Source organism: Neophocaena asiaeorientalis, unplaced genomic scaffold, assembly GCF_003031525.2.
Source record: "Neophocaena asiaeorientalis asiaeorientalis breed wild unplaced genomic scaffold, Neophocaena_asiaeorientalis_V1.1 scaffold120, whole genome shotgun sequence".
Lineage (NCBI taxonomy): Eukaryota > Metazoa > Chordata > Mammalia > Artiodactyla > Phocoenidae > Neophocaena > Neophocaena asiaeorientalis.
In genome coordinates this window covers 619,029-635,475 of record NW_020185322.1, presented here as the reverse complement: position 1 = coordinate 635,475, position 16,447 = coordinate 619,029, and the positions used below count along the sequence as shown (strand labels likewise).

The window sequence follows — 16,447 nt, the reverse complement described above, 5'->3', positions numbered from 1 at the left end:
GGGAGGGAGGAAGGAAGGAAGGAAGGAAGGAAGGAAGGAAGGAAGGAAGGAAGGAAGGAAACCCTTAATGGATCAGAATATAATCCTGAGAAAATCTTTGGTCTGGTTTGAGGATTTTGTGGGCTTTATTGTTATTTTTGTTGTTGTGTTTTAGTTTTTGTCAGTAAGGCTCAATAGTTTTCGCTCGTGAGGCCCCTGTATTTTTTCTGCCTGGGTCAGCGAAATCATGGGTTGGTTTGTTTTTTTTAAGAGTTTAGAAAGTCCTTGATTTCTAAATACTTGGGGGTGATCTAGAACACAGCATTTGAGAGGGACTTTAGTTCACAGTATTTGTGCCTGGGAGGTTTCTGGTTTCCTAAGAAACATCATCTTGGGCACTGACACTCAGATATAATAGGGGATGCTCAGTAGTAATTTTATTACTTAGCTAATTGCTCTTTCGACTCTGAGTACTGTAGCATGTTTGTTCCTTTGCTACTGCAGCAAAGGAAATTTGATTGTTTATAGAGGTCTATATTTAAATTTGATTCGGGGTTCGGGACAAATATCTTTTTTTTCCCCAGAGTGCTATTTTTGGGAGCATTCTTCTCTTTTTTCAGTTCTTTATTATTATTATTATTGAGAGATAATTGACTTATAACATTTTATTCATTTTAGGTGTACAACATAATGAATAGTTCTTTTTTGGAACATTCTTCCTTAGATAGTGTGAGATCAAAATGACATTGAAGTAAATTACAGAAGAAAGGTCAGTTTGTTTAAAGTTTATTTCTGGTCTGACTTTGCTTGTGGGGTGTTAGCCCACAAGCTGGGCTTGAGGTTATCATATTCACCAGATCCAAAGTAAGCTCCTGAATGTTTCACAAAATCTGCTTTCTCCTGCTGTCTGTTTCATCCCAGCAAATGGTAAACTTCTTTCTTCCAGTTGCTCAGGCCAAAACCCAAAGTCTTCCTTGACTCACCTTTTTTCTCTTAGGCCCTACAGTCCCATCCATTGGCAAGCCCTGTGGTCACCAACTCGAGACTATCTAGAGAATCCAGCCACTTTCTCTTCATCTCCACCATCATGGATAAAACTTATCTTTCTTCTCCCATCCTTTCCCCACTGCACTGGTCTTTCTCATCATGTTAGCCAGACCTTGTCATGCCTTTTGAAAACTCCTACTGGCTTCCCATCTCAGAGTACAAGACCAAGTCCCTTTTTTTTTTCTTTTTTTTTTTTTTTGGCCACCCCGTGTGGCATGCAGGATCTTAGTTCCCCAACCAGGGATTGAACCCAAGCCACAAGCAGTGGAAGCGGGAAGCCTTAACCACTGGACCACCAGGGAAGTGCAAAGACCAAGTCCTTGTAGCAGTCTCCAGGGTCTTCTGTGTCCAGACCCCCTGGTCACCTCTCTGACCTCGCCCCCCCACTCCTCTCTCATTATTTCATTCACCTTGCTGTTCCTCAGACACATCACGCCTGTGCCACCACGGACCTTTGTTCTGCTTGGAACACTGTCTCTTTGATACCTTCATGCCATGATGGAAATATTAGAATTTCTACCAAATGTCACCGTTTCAATGAGATGATATTCCCCAGCGCCCCTGTGAAATAGCACCTCTCCCTACCATCTCTTGCCATGCACACATTCATTCCTGGCCCCCTGCCCAGCTTGATTTTTCTCTGTAGCACTTGTCACCGTCAGAAAACGTATCTCTGCTTTGTTCTCTGCTAGAAGCATGCTGGCATATTACGGTAGGCACTTATGAAATATTTGTTCCATTAATGATTACATATAATAGGAATAGTGGTTAACACTTATTCACTCATTTAATCCTATCACAAACTCAGGAGCAATTTTTTTTTTTTTAGCTTAAACTGCATACAGCATATGTATTTTTTAATTAAAAAAAATTTTTTGGCCGTGCCGTGTGGCATATGGGATCTTAGTTCCCCAAGCAGGGATCAAACCCATGCCCCCTGCACTGGAAGTGCAGAGTCTTAACCACTGGACCGCCATGGAAATCCTCAGGAGCAACTCTTATCCCAATTTTACATGAAGAACCTGAGCAGAAAACTTGGATCATTTATCCAAGCCAGCAAGTGACCCAGTGAATACACTTAATGAAAGTAATACAATACACTGATGACATTTTCTAGGAAAAAATCTTGTAGGTAATATTAATGTGAATAGTTCAGTTTACCTTGAAAAATGTATTACTTATGATTCCATAAATGCTTAGCTAACTATAAAATGCCCTGTATATTGTAGTAGTTTGTGAGGGGAATAAAATTTACTGCATAATATCACAGAAAGTCACTAAACCAATCTCAGTTCATTCACAGCAGTGATTGTGTTTCTTTCTTAATTTTTTCAACTAATGAAGGGATGGATGAACGTGTTTTACCAGTATTGTGATTTGCTGCATTGTGCATATTCCATGCGAGACAGAGAGATTTCTAATATTTCTGATAGTCCTTTTATTCCAGGACAGCATTAAGATATGTACAACTAGTTGCCCGCTGAGCCTGAAAACTAATGATTAAACACACGTTCTTTCAAGAATGTTAATTCGATTCCTGAGCAGTCCAAGACACAAAAATATATGCAGCTTCCAAGAGGAAATATGATTTATCTACTCCACTAGCTGGTGCATGAATCTGTTTGAACAGTTCCCTATTTGTGGGTTGCCAGTGTTATTTCATGTGGATATTGTATTCATAATTCATACTGTGTGTTCCCAGAAACAGTTTTAATTAGAACACAAATTATGACTCCCAACAGAAAGTCTTTTGTAAGTAGCCAAGCATAATAATGAAGACAGAAGTGTTTCTGACTATGACACCTTCATATATTTACATATAATTTACCCAAATCTTCTCCCTGTTCACAACAGGCACTAACTGAGAGCCCAGAGGGCCTGTGGCCTCTGTTCAGTATTGGGTGGGTGGGCAGGGGCTTGGGGGACACACATGAGGTGCAGTCGGGGCATTCCATGGCTCTCTTTGTGGAGGAGCAATCATAACCCACCAGCACTGCACCCCTCAAGGTTTGCGCAGGGAGCTCTGGATCACCAGGAAGTCCTCAGTGGAGGAAACGGCCTTAGGTGGAGGGTGATTAGGACGTAGCCAGATGGATGTGCTGGGCATGGTGTAGGTGGGGGGGAGCCATGCTCCAGGCTGAAGGGCTGTCACACAGAGAGGCTTTAAGGAGCCTGGGTGGGATGTGTGGGGCTCAGCCTGTGGGGACTTCAGTTTGTGAGAGGTTTAGTCTGTGAGGGGTTCAGTCTACGAGGGGTCCAGTCTGTGAGGGGTTTAGAATGTAGGGGGGGTCCAGTCTGTGGGGCTCTGTTCTTTGCGGGTTTCAGTTTATGGAGGATCCGGTCTGTTGTGAGCGGTCCAGTCTGGGAGGAGTTCAATCTGTGGAAGGTCCAGTCTGTGGAGTGTTCAGTCTTTGAGGGGTGCCATCCGTAAGGTGCTCCGTCTGATGGGGTCTGCCTTTGGGGGTTCAGCCTGTATGCGGTTTTGTCCTGTGGGGTCTCAGTCTGGCTAGGATGGGGAACTGTGTGACATCTTGGTGGGAGATACGGCTGGAGACCTGGGCAGAGGCAAAGCCAATACTGCAGCTGCTGCTTCTTTGTCATCCTCCAGGCTAATTACTTAATATGCTTTTATTTTTCCTGCCACTGGAAAACCTACTGAGGGTTAAAGAGTTTAGAGAGTTAAGGAGGAAAAGAAAAGAGAAAAGCCAAGGTCCAAGATAATGATGAACCAATTTTACCAGGTTCAGCTGTCTGAAATTGCCAACATACAATCACGTATTTTAGATCTTCCTTATTTAATGTAAGCACTTAAAACTGTAAATTTTCCTCTTAGCACTGCTTTTCCTGAATCCCATACGTTTTAGTATGTTGTGTTTTTATTTTCATTTGTCGCAAGATATTTTCTCCTTTCCCTTGTGATCTCTTCTTTGACCCATTGGCTGTTTGAGTGTGTTGTTGAATTTCTACATATTTGTGAATTTTCCAGTTTTTCTCCCACTGTTGATTTCTACTTTCCTTCCATTGTGATAGGAAAAGATACTTTTGTATGATTTCAATCTTTTAAAATTTATTCAATTTTTTTGTGTTTTGCGGCCTAACATATCCTGGAGAATGTTCCATATGAACTTGACAAAAATGTGCATTCTGCTGTTGTTGGATGCTCTGTTCTGTGTATGTCTGTTGATCCGATGGGCTTGTAGTTCAAGGCCTCTATTTCCTTATTGATGTTCTGTTTGGCTGTTCCGTCTATAATGGAGAGTAGCATATTGAAGTCTCCTTCTATTTTTACAGAGCTGTTTCTTCCTTCAGTCCTTTCAATGTTTGCTTCATATATTTTGGAGCTCTGATGTGTAATACATGTTTGATGTGTGTATCTTCTTGGTGAATGGATCCTTTTATCAATGTATAATGTCCTTCTTTGTGTCTTAGAACAGTTTTGACTTTTTTTTAACATCGTTTTTGGAGTATAATTGCTTTACAATGCTGTGTTAGTTTCTGCTGTGTAACAAAGTGAATCAGCTAAAAGTATACATATACCCCATGTCCCCTCCCTCTTACGTCTCCCTCCCACCCTCCCTATCCCACTCCTCTAGGTGGTCACAAAGCACGGAGCTAATCTCCCTTTGCTATGCAGCTGCTTCCCACTAGCTATCTGTTTTACATTTGGTAGTGTATATATGTCCATGCCATTCTCTCACTTAGTCACAGCTTACCCTTACCCGTCCCCGTGTCCTCAAGTCCATTCTCTATGTCTGTGTCTTTATTCCTGTCCTGCCCCTAGGTTCATGAGAAGCATTTTTTTTTTTGATTCCATAGTTAACATATGGTATCTGTTTTTCTCTTTCTGACTTACTTCACTCTGTATGACAGACTCTAGGTCCATCCACCTCACTACAAATACCTCAGTTTCATTTCTTTATATGTCTGAGTAATATTCTATTGTATATATGTGCCACATCTTCTTTATCCATTCATCTGTCAGTGAACACTTAGGTTGCTTCCGTTTCCTGGCTATTGTAAATAGAGCTGCAATGAACATTGTGGTACATGACTCTTTTTGAATTACGGTTTTCTGAGGTTTATACCCAATAGTGGGATTGCTGGGTCATATGGTATTTCTATTTTTAGTTTTTAAGGAATCTCCATACTGTTCTCCATAGTGGCTGTATCTATTTACACTCCCACCAACAGTGTAAGAGGGTTCCCTTTTCTCCACACCCTCTCCAGCGTTTATTGTTTGTTGATTTTTTGATGTTGGCCATTCTGACCAGTGTGAGGTGATACCTCATTATAGTTTTGATTTGCATTTCTCTAATGATTAGCGATGTTAAGCGTCCTTTCATGTGTTTGTTGGCAATCTGTATATCTTCTTTGGAGAAATGTCTATTTAGGTCTTCTGCCCATTTTTGGATTGGGTTGTTTGTTTTTATAATATTGAGCTACATGAGCTGCTTGTATATTTTGGAGATTAATCATTTGTCCGTTGATTTGTTTGTAAAGTATTTTCTCCCATTCTGAGGGTTATCTTTTCGTCTTGTTTATGGTTTCCTTTGCTGTGCAAAAGCTTTTAAGTTTCATTAGGTCCCATTTGTTTATTTTTGTTTTTATTTCCATTTCTCTAGGAGGTGGGACAAAAAGGATCTTGCTGTGATTTAAGTCATAGAGTGTTCTGCCTATGTTTTCCTCTAAGAGTTTTCTAGTGTCTGGCCTTACATTTAGGTCTTTAATCCATTTAGAGTTTATTTTTGTGTATGGTGTTAGGGAGTGTTCTAATTTCATTCTTTTACATATAGCTGTCCAGTTTTCCTAGCACCACTTATTGAAGAGGCTGTCTTTTCTCCATTGTATATTCTTGCCTCCTTTATCAAAGATAAGGTGACCATATGTGTGTGGGTTTATCTCTGGGCTTTCTATCCTGTTCCATTGAGCTGTTTCTGTTTTTGTGCCAGTACCATACTGTCTTGATTACTGTAGCTTTGTAGTATAGTCTAAAGTCTGGGAGCCTGATTTCTCCAGCTCCATGTTTGTTTTGTTTTGTTTTTGCGGTATGTGGGCCTCTCACTGCCGTGGCCTATCCCGCCACGGAGCACAGGCTCCAGACACACAGGCCCAGCGGCCATGGCTCATGGGCCCAGCCGCTCCGCGGCACTGGGGATCCTCCCAAACTGGGGCATGAAACCACGTCCCCTGCATCAGCAGGCGGACCCCCAACCACTGCGCCACCAGGGAAGCCCCTCCATTTTTCTTTCTCAAGATTGCTTTGGCTATTCTGTGTTTCCATACAAATTGTGAAATTTTTTATTCAAATTCTGTGAAAAATACAATTGGTAGTTTGATAGGGTTTGCATTGAATATGTAGATTGCTTTGGGTAGTATAGTCATCTTCACAATGTTGATTCTTCCAATCCAAGAGTATGGTATATTTCTCCATCTGTTGGTATCATCTTTAATTTCTTTCATCAGTGTCTTAGAGTTTTCTGCATACAGGTCTTTTGTCTCTTTAGGTAAGTTTATTCCTAGGTATTTTATTCTCTTTGTTGCAGTGGTAAATGGGAGTGTTTCCTTCATTTCTCTTTCGGATTTTTCATCATTAGTGTATAGGAATGCAAGAGATTTATGTGCATTAATTTTGTATCCTGCTATTTTACCAGATTCATTGATTAGCTCTAGTAGTTTTCTGGTAGCATCTTCAGGATTCTCTATGTATAGTATCATGTCATCTGCAAACAGTGACAGTTTTACTTCTTCTTTTCCGATTTGGATTCCTTTTATTTCTTTTTCTTCTCGATTGCTGTAGCCAGAACTCCCAAAACTATGTAGAATAATACTTGTGAGAGTGGGCAACCTTGTCTTTTTCCTGATCTTAGTGGAAATGCTTTCAGTTTTTCACCATGGAGAATGATGTTGGCTGTGGTTTTGTCATATATGGCCCTTATTAGGTTGAGGTAAGTTCCCTCTGTGCCTACTTTCTGGAGGGTTTTTATCATAAATGGGTGCTGAATTTTGTTGAAAGCTTTTTCTTTCATCTGTTGAGATTATCATATGATTTTTATCCTTCAGTTTGTTAATATGGTGTATCACATTGATTGATTTGCATTTATGGAAGAATCCTTTCATTCCTGGGTTAAACCCCACTTAATCATGGCATATGATCCTTTTAATGTGCTGTTGGATTTTGTTTGCATGTGGGATCTTCCCAGAATGGGGCACAAACCCGTGTCCCCTGCATCGGCAGGCGGACTCTCAACTGCTGCACCACCAGGGAAGCCCTGTAGTTTTCTTTTTTAGTGACATCTTTGTCTGATTTTGGTATCAGGGTGATGGTGGCCTTGTAGAATGAGTTTGGGAGTGTTCCTCCCTCTGCTATGTTTTGGATTTTCCATTTTATTGGCATATAGTTGCTTGTAGTAATCTCTAATGATCCTTTGTATTTCTGCAGTGTCAGTTGTTACTTCTCCTTTTGCGTTTCTAATTCTGTTGATTTGAATCTTCACCCTTTTTTTCTTGATGAGTCTGGCTAGTGGTTTATCAATTTTGTTTATCTTCTCAAAGAACCAGCTTTTAGTTTTATTGATCTTTGCTATTGTTTCCTTCATTTCTTTTTCATTTATTTCTGATCTGTTCTTTTTGATTTCTTTCCTTTTGATAACTTTGGGGTTTTTTTTTTTCTTGTTGTTGTTCTTCTTTCTCTAATTGCTTTAGGTGTAAGGTTAGGTTGTTTATTTGAGATTTCTCTTGTTTCTTGAGGTAGGATTGTATTGCTATAAAGTTCCCTCTTAGAACTGCTTTTGTTGCATCCCATAGGTTTTGGGTCATCGTGTTTTCATTGTCATTTGTTTCTGGGTATTTTTTGATTTACTCTTTGATTTCATCAGTGATCTCTTGGTTATTTAGTAGTGTGTTGTTTAGCCTCCATGTGTTTGTATTTTTTACATATTTTTTCATATAATTGATATCTAGACTCATGGTGTTGTGGTCAGAAAAGATACTTGATATAATTTCAATTTTCTTAAATTTACCAGGGTTTGATTTGTGACCCAGGATATGATCTATCCTGGATAATATTCCATGAGCACTTGAAAAGAAAGTATATTCTGTTGTTTTTGGATGGAATGTCCTATAAATATCAGTTAAGTCCGTCTTGTTTAATGTGTCATTTAAAGCTTGTGTTTCCTTATTTATTTTCCTTTCAGATATCTTTCCATTGGTGAAAATGGGTGTTAAAGTCCCCTACTATGATTGTGTTACTGTCGATTTCCCCTTTTATGGCTGTTAGCATTTGCCTTAGGTACTGAGGTGCTCCTATGTTGGGTGCATAAATATTTACAATTGTTATATCTTCTTCTTGGATTGATCCCTTGATCATTATGTAGTGTCCTTCTTTGTCTCTTGTAATAATCTTTATTTTAAAGTCTATTTTGTTTGATATGAGAATTGCTACTCCAGCTTTCTTTTGATTTCCATTTTCATGGAATATCTTTGTCCATCCCCTCACTTTCAGTCTGTATGTGTCCCTAGGTCTGAAGTGGGTCTCTTGTAGATAGCATATATATGGGTCTTGTTTTTGTATCCATTCAGCCAGTCTATGTCTTTTGGTTGGAGTATTTAATCCATTTACATTTAAGGCAATTATCGATATGTATGTTCCTATGACCATTTTCTTAATTGTTTTGGGTTTGTTATTGTAGGTCTTTTCCTTCTCTTGTGCTTCCCGCCTAGAGAAGTTCCTTTAGCACTTTTTGTAAAGCTAGTTTGGTGATGCTGAATTCTCTTAACTTTTGCTTGTTTGTAAAGGTTTTAATTTCTCCATCGAATCTGAATGAGATCCTTGCTGGGTAGAGTAATCTTGGTTGTAGGTTTTCCCCTTTCATCACTTTAAATATGTCCTGCCACTCCCTTCTGGCTTGCAGAGTTTCTGCTAAAAGATCAGCTGTTAACCTTATGGGGATTCCCTTGTATGGTATTTGTTGCTTTTCCCTTGCTGCTTTTAATATTTTTTGTTTTTATTTAAGTTTTGATATTTTCATTAATATGTGTCTTGGCATGTTTCTCCTTGGATTTATCCTGTATGGGACTCTCTGCACTTCCTGGACTTGATTGACTATTTCCTTTCCCATATTAGGGAAGTTTTCAACTATAATCTCTTCAAATATTTTCTCATGCCCTTTCTTTGGGACCCCTCTAATTCGAATGTTGGCGCATTTAATGTTGTCCCAGAGGTGTCTGAGACTGTGTTCAGTTCTTTTCATTCTTTTTTCTTTATTCTGCTCTGTGGTAGTTATTTCCACTATTTTACCTTCCAGGTCACTTATCCGTTCTTCTGCCTCAGTTATTCTGCTGTTGATTCCTTCTAGAGAGTTTTTAATTTCATTTATTGTGTTGTTCAACATTGTTTGTTTGCTCTTTAGTTCTTCTAGGTCCTTGTCAAACGTTTCTTGGATTTTCTCCATTCTATTTCCAAGATATTGCATCATCTTTACTATCATTACTCTGAATTCATTTTCAGGTAGACTGCCTGTTTCCTCTTCATTTGTTTGGTCTGGTGGATTTTTACTTTGCTCCTTTATCTGCTGTGTATTTCTCTGTCTTCTCATTTTGCTTAACTTACTGTGTTTGAGGGCTCCCTTTCACAGGCTGCAGTTTCATAGTTCCTGTTGTTTTTGGTGTCTGTCCCCAGTGGCTAAAGTTGGTCCAGTGGCTTGTGCAGGCTTCCTGCTGGAGGGGACTTGTGCCTGTGTTCTGGTGGATGAGGCTGGATCTTGTCTTTCTGGTGGGGAGGACCATGTCTGGTGGTGTTTTTTGGGTGTCTGTATTATGATATTAGGCAGCCTCTCTGCTAATGGGTGTGGTTGTATTCCTGTCTTGCTAGTTGTTTGGCATAGGGTGTCCAGCACTTTAGCTTGCTGGTCATTGAGTGGAGCTGAGTCTTGGCATTGAGATGGAGACCTCTGGCAGATCTCTCACCAACTGATATTATGTGGGGCCAGGAGGTCTCTGGTGGCCCAGTGTCCTGAGCTTGGCTCTCCCATCTCAGAGGCTCAGGCCTGACACCCGACCAGAGCACCAAGACCCTGTAAGCCATATGGCTCAGAAGAAAAGGGAGAAAAAAAAGAAAGAAAATAATAATAATTAAAAAAAAAATAAAAAAATTTTAAATTATTGAAATAAAAGAATTTTTTAAGTAATAAAAAAAATAAAAGAATAGAGCAACCAAACCAATAAACAGATCCACCAGTGATAGCAAGTGCTTAAAAACTGTACTAAGATAAGTATAAAAATCAGAAGCTAGTCAGTCACATACAGCAAACCCCAAGTGTACAGTTGCTCCCCGTCATGTAGGTTGCCTGAGGGCGTCCGTTCCTGCCCGGACAGGACGGGGTTAAAGGAGCAGCTGATTAGGGGGCTCTGGCTCACTCAGGCCAGGGGGAGGGAGGGGTACGGATGCGGGGCGGGCCTGCGGCGGCAGAGGCCGACATGACATTGCAGCAGCCTGAGGCACGCCGTGTATTCTCCCGGGGAAGTTGTTCCTGGATCCCGGGACCCTGGCAGTGGCGGGCTGCACAGGCTCCCCAGAAGGGATGTGTGGATAGTGACCTGTGCTCGCACACAGGCTTCTTGGTGGCGGCAGCAGCAGCCTTAGCGTCTCATGCCCGTCTCTGGGGTCCGCGCTTTTAGCCGCGGCTCGCGCCCGTCTCTGGAGCTCCTTTAAGCAGCTCTCTTAATCCCCTCTCCTCGTGCACCCCGAAACAATGGTCTCTTGCCTCTTAGGCAGCTCGACACTTTTTCCTGGACTCCCTCCCGGCTAGCTGTGGCGCACTAGCCCCCATCAGGCTGTGTTCACACAGCCCGCACCAGTCCTCTCCCTGGGATCTGACCTCCGAAGCCAAAGCCCGAGCCTCAGCTCTCAGCACCGCCCCCCGCCCCGCCACCCGCAGTGCGTCCGCCCCAGCAGGTGGGCAGACAAGCCTCTCAGGCGGTGAGTACTGGTCGGCAACGATCCTCTGTGCGGGAATCTCCCCACTTTGCCCTCCGCACCCCTGTTGCTGTGCTCTCCTCCGTGGCTCTGAAGCTTCCCACCCCAGCCCAACCCCTGTCTCCACCAGTGAAGGGACCTCCTAGTGTGTGGAAACTTTTCCTCCTTCACACCTCCCTCTCAGAGGTGCAGGTCCCATCCCTATTCTTTTGCCTCTGTTTTTTCTTTTTTCTTTTGCCCTACCCAGGTACGTGGGAGTTTCTTGCCTTTTGGGAAGTCTGAGGTCTTCTGCCAGCATTCAGTAGGTGTTCTGTAGGCGTTGTTCCACATGTAGATGTATTTCTGATGTATTTGTGGGGAGGAAGGTGATCTCCATGTCTTAACTCCTCTGCCATCTTGAAGGTCCTCTCACAGTTTTGACTTTTTATAACCATGTTTTTAATGCAATCACGTTTGTTGTAAAGATTTTTATAATACTTTTCTAAACAACATCTTACCCATTTTATCCAATTTGAATGAAATTGAACATCTTTCATGAAATCTAATTAGTTCTTTAAAGTATGCACAATTTAAAAATCCCATACGTTATAGAACAATTGTAAAAATATTGGTAGGTAACATCTGGTCACTAATACTCAAATTTGAGAATCCATAAAAGTACATAAAGAGTAGAGCATGTGTAGAATATAAAACATCAATTTCAGAAATCATCCACTTATTAACTTACATGTTGTACACATATTTATTTGATTTAAGGATACAGGTAATGCTGTAGAGTCAGCAATTGGAGCTTATAAAATAAAAAATAGAGATAGCACTGTGGACTTCATTGCTTCTAATTCCCTAGTATATAAACATTTGGAGCTTGTAAAAAGTGTGCCTATGCAGTAATAAATTTCTGAATACATCGGATTAGACATTGTGGTTTAAGATGCCCCTGAATTACAATTCTGTCTGATGACTTATTAAAGGAAATAGGCTCTCTACTCCAAGCAAACCAATTTCCTAGGATTTCTCTCATGTCTTCCCAGTTTCTAAAATGCTCTTTCTCCTCTTCTCAGGCATCTAGACCCTCTCTTTTCTTTTAGACCATCAGACTAAACCCCTCATTATCCTGCCCAGGCTCCTTAATGCCTCTTTTTGTACCAGCCCTTCAGCTTGGAGTACAGCCTCCCAGCCCACCCCATGCCCAGCACATCCATCTGGCTAAGTCCTAATCACCCTCCACCCAAGGGTGTCACCTCCTCTAGAAGTGACCTGTGACCCCAGAGCATTCTGCACAAACCTTGCAGAAAGAAATCATTGTATAAAATTGCTCCTCTTTAAAATGTAAGATGTGCACCCTCTGTGGTCCCAGGGGACCAGCCCACAGAGATTCGCTCTTTCCTGAAATTCTGTAACATTTTAAATGTGTACTGGTCATTATGCATTATGATAACCATTCATTCATTTACTCAGCGAGTACTTCTGGAGCCTCTGATGTGTGTCTGGCTTTATTAACCCATGGGGATACAGCAATGAATACAACGAATTCCCTTCCCCTATAGAGCTTACATTACAGCAGAAGAGAGGGACAACAGATAAACAGTTCACTTCATAAACAAGTTAGTATATACCAGACAGTGGTAAAGTTTATCGAGAAAAGTAAAGTCAGGGGGATGTGGAATGCTGGAAGGTGGGTGAGGGTTTGCTTTTTTATATACAGTCAGGGGAGACCTTTCTGAGAAGGTGACATTTGAGCAAAGACCCGGAGAAAGTGATGTAATGAGCCACGTGGCTAGGCCTGACTTCATGGGTGTGTGCCCAGTGTGGGCACACAGAGCCCCATGCCCAGGAGGGTCCCATGCTTGGGGTTCAGTTCTTTGCACTTGCCATCTTAAAATTCTTAATAATTGACTCTGAACTTGTGTTTTGTAAGCGAAGTCCCAGGGACTTGGAGCATTGGCTCACATCAATTTCCAAGTCCTGTCACCTTCCCACCGGACACCTTCTCCCTTGTTCCCACCCAGTGGGGGTCTGGGCATAAGCGGGGGGGTCTGCTCAGATGTTTGCAACTCACACGCCAGTGTAGGCGGAACCGCAGGCGCTATAGGGTCTGCACTCACCCCGCAGGTGAGTATCCCTGTGACCGAAGGAGTGTGACATTAAATAACAGATTAAAAAAACCCACCATGACAGGTTGAGTGCGAGACAGTAGAAGAAAGGAAAAAAAAGTTTTCCTGTTTTTTGAACAAGGAATGTAGAGTTTTATTTTGCACCGGGCCCAGCAAATGCTGTGGCCAGCCCTGTGTGTGGCTGTCAGAAAAAGCATCCTGGCAGTACAACCGCAGGTACAGGATGGGGGTGAGCAGCTGTGCCCTGTGGTGGAGGAAGATCAGGGGGCCTGAGAGGCCGGAGGAGAGCCAGTGGGCAGGTGAGCCACTCAACAGAAGGGCCCTGAGAGGAGTGGGAGGCCACGCTGAGTGCGGCCTGGGTTCAGGAGGAGGAAGGGGGTAGCAGGGAAGGAGTCTAAGGGGGGAGTTCTAGAACACTCCACAGTTTACTGATGTGGTGCATTTACTTTTCAGTGATCATATCCTGAATTGCCAATCTGAGCTCCTGCAGGGCAGACTATTGAGTCATGGGATGTAGCCCAAGCTAACCTTGGAAATAATCTAATCCAACCCCAACTTCTGTCCTTTTGAGGGAATCACTGCCCCTTCCTTGGAATTGTGGAAATCCAGATGATTTTCAGATTACTTCATGGTGAAAGTTGAGGCTCTTCGGTGTAAACTCCCTCACGGTCCCATTGGGAGATTTTGTCAGGCATCTGGTAGGAGATTTGGGGGCGATCTCACAGGGCTTATTTAAGGACTTCATTTAGGGATGCTGCGAATGGAAAGAGCACGGGACCGGAGCTGGCAGGCACGGGGTGCCAGGCTCCCTCCTGCCCCTGACGAGTCCCGTGACAGCCCAGCACCTGCCCTCCCTGGTCTGTCTATAAAGTGGAGGGTTCTTATTGTTATTGTTTGTTTACTTGTTTTAGACAAGCCTAAGGTCTCAGGTCTAAAGTTCTGTAGTCTGTTTCATTTGCTGTTTGCATTTTCTCGGTGTAAAACTCCATGAAACAAGTGCAGACGTTAGAAATCCAGTACTGTAGTTGGGTTTTCTGCGTTTGCTAGCCCAGCCACTCCATTTCCCAGATATTTTTAAAACCATGTCTTATCTCTTTGAATCCATGGGGCTTTATAAATAAGGCATGTTGGTGATGAAGCTGGTTCGGCAGCCCTGATGAATGTAGGAAAGTTGATAGGAAATTGATGTTTTACAGGGCAGGGCGAATGGGAATGGCTGGGATTATGGAGATGTTCTCAGGTTGCTCTTTGGAAGCAGGCGTTTACAATTCTGCTAGATCTGGATGATTAACTTTACATTTTTTAAAATTAATTTTTATTGGAGTATAGTTGCTTTACAATGTTGTGTTAGTTTCTACTGTACAGCAAAATGAATCAGCTATACATATACATATATCCCCTCTGTTTTGGATTTCCTTCCCATTTGGGTAACCACAGAGCATTGAGGAGAGGTCCCTGTGCTATACAGGATGTTCTCATTAGTTGCCTATTTTATACCTAGTATCAATAGTGTATATGTGTCAATCCCAGTCTCCCAATTCCTCCCACCACCCTCTTTCTCCCTTGATATCCATACATTTGTTCTCTAATCTGTGTCTCTATTTCTGCTTTGCAAATAAGATCATCTGCACCATTTTTCTAGATTCCACATATATGAGTTAATATGTGATATTTGTTTTTCTCTTTCTGACTTACTTCAAAAAGATACATGCACCCCAATGTTCATTGCAGCACTACTTACAATAGCCAGGACATGGAAGCAACCTAAATGTCCATCAACAAAGGAATGGGTAAAGAAGATGTGGTACATATATACAGTGGAACATTACTCAGCCATAAAAAGGAATGAAATTGGGTCATTTGTAGAGATGTGGATGACGTAGAGACTGTCATACAGAGTGAAGTAAGTCAGAAAGAGAAAACTTTACATCTTGAAATAAAAATCCTTGCTCCTTTTTGGCTCAGACTCTGAAGCTCTGTTCTCCTCCACCCATCCTTGTTTCTCCCAGCTGCCCATCGTCTTTTTTTTAATTCCAGTTTTATTGAGATAGAATTGCCATACAGCACTGTGTAAGTTGAAGGTGTACAGTACAATGATTTGATTCATGTATGTCATGAAGTGATATCGCAATACGTTTAGTAAACATCCATCATTTACAAAATTTAAAATAAAAGAATTTAAAAAATAGAAATTTTTTAAATTTAAAAAATAGAAATTGTTTTCTTGTGATGAAGACTCTCAGGATTTTATCTAACAGCTTTCATACATAACACACAGCAGCATTAATTGTATTTACCGTGTTGTACATTACATCCCGGTACTTATAACTGGAATTCTGTACTGTTTGACCCAGCCTTCTTTTATACATTGCAGACTTTGGTGTCTGATGCATCGATTTCTACCCCCTCCCCCAATGTCTGTGCTCAGGATGATCAGTGTGGTACCTTCAGTGTCCCTGTGGACAACCCACATGATAAACCTTTAGTGTTTTTCAGCCAGCTCCTCTCCTATCACACAACCCCCTGGGCACTTTCCAGAATGGTGTTCCCCGAAGTTGCTTCAGCTCTTAATCTTAATCTTCACCACTCTATCTCTGTTTTCAGCCTTGCTGACAATAATCCCTCAATTTTTTTTATTTCTTGTCTCTTCCTTGGCATTATGGAGAGCCCCCCAGCGCCTCCCTCCTTGGGCTTCCTTACCCAGTCTAAACCCTTTCAGTATCCCCGCGGTCAACATCCTTCCTTCTTTGCCTGCTGTATCCATCTTGCAGATGCAAAACTCGACATCACTGTAACTGCCTGCATCCTCTGTTCCTACATCAGGGCTGCTGGGTACTGCTGGGGGATAGGACACATGTGAGTGGCTTGGAGCTGCTGAAAATTAAATGGTCTCCAATCCCAGCCCAGTCCCAGCACTGCTCAGCTCTCCTTTCGTGAGATTCTGGCAAGATTCTTCTTCCATTCTCTTGTTTTCCACTTAACTCTATACGTTTATCATTCTTCTAAGCTACCTGCTCCAACGATTGGATATTAGAACTGTATGAGCCTTTAAGGATGGTACTTTGTAAATCAACATAAGGATACTAAAATGGTATCGAACTTCTTTGTAAACAAATCCCCCCAGAGTTTGGCTGTATTGGTTGAAAAGCAGTTGGAAATCTTTCATCAAACTGTTCAACAATTTAAGTGCAAAACACCAGCAGCTTTTGACGTTTTTAGCAAATTGCAGTTATTGAAAACAAAACTTGAAACACATCCCTATGAAAGAAAGAAACGGAACAAATTCATGATGAGAGCTCAAAGAATGTATAAGAGTTTTGAAAGTCTGTGATTG

General features: G+C 41.8%; 1 protein-coding gene across 1 annotated transcript in view; it reads left to right on the top strand.

Moving 5' to 3' along the window:
- CAMK1D (calcium/calmodulin dependent protein kinase ID) overlaps positions 1–16,447 on the top strand; it is a 406,078-nt gene that overhangs the window by 254,613 nt on the left and 135,018 nt on the right. The gene's annotated exons all lie outside the window — the stretch shown is intronic.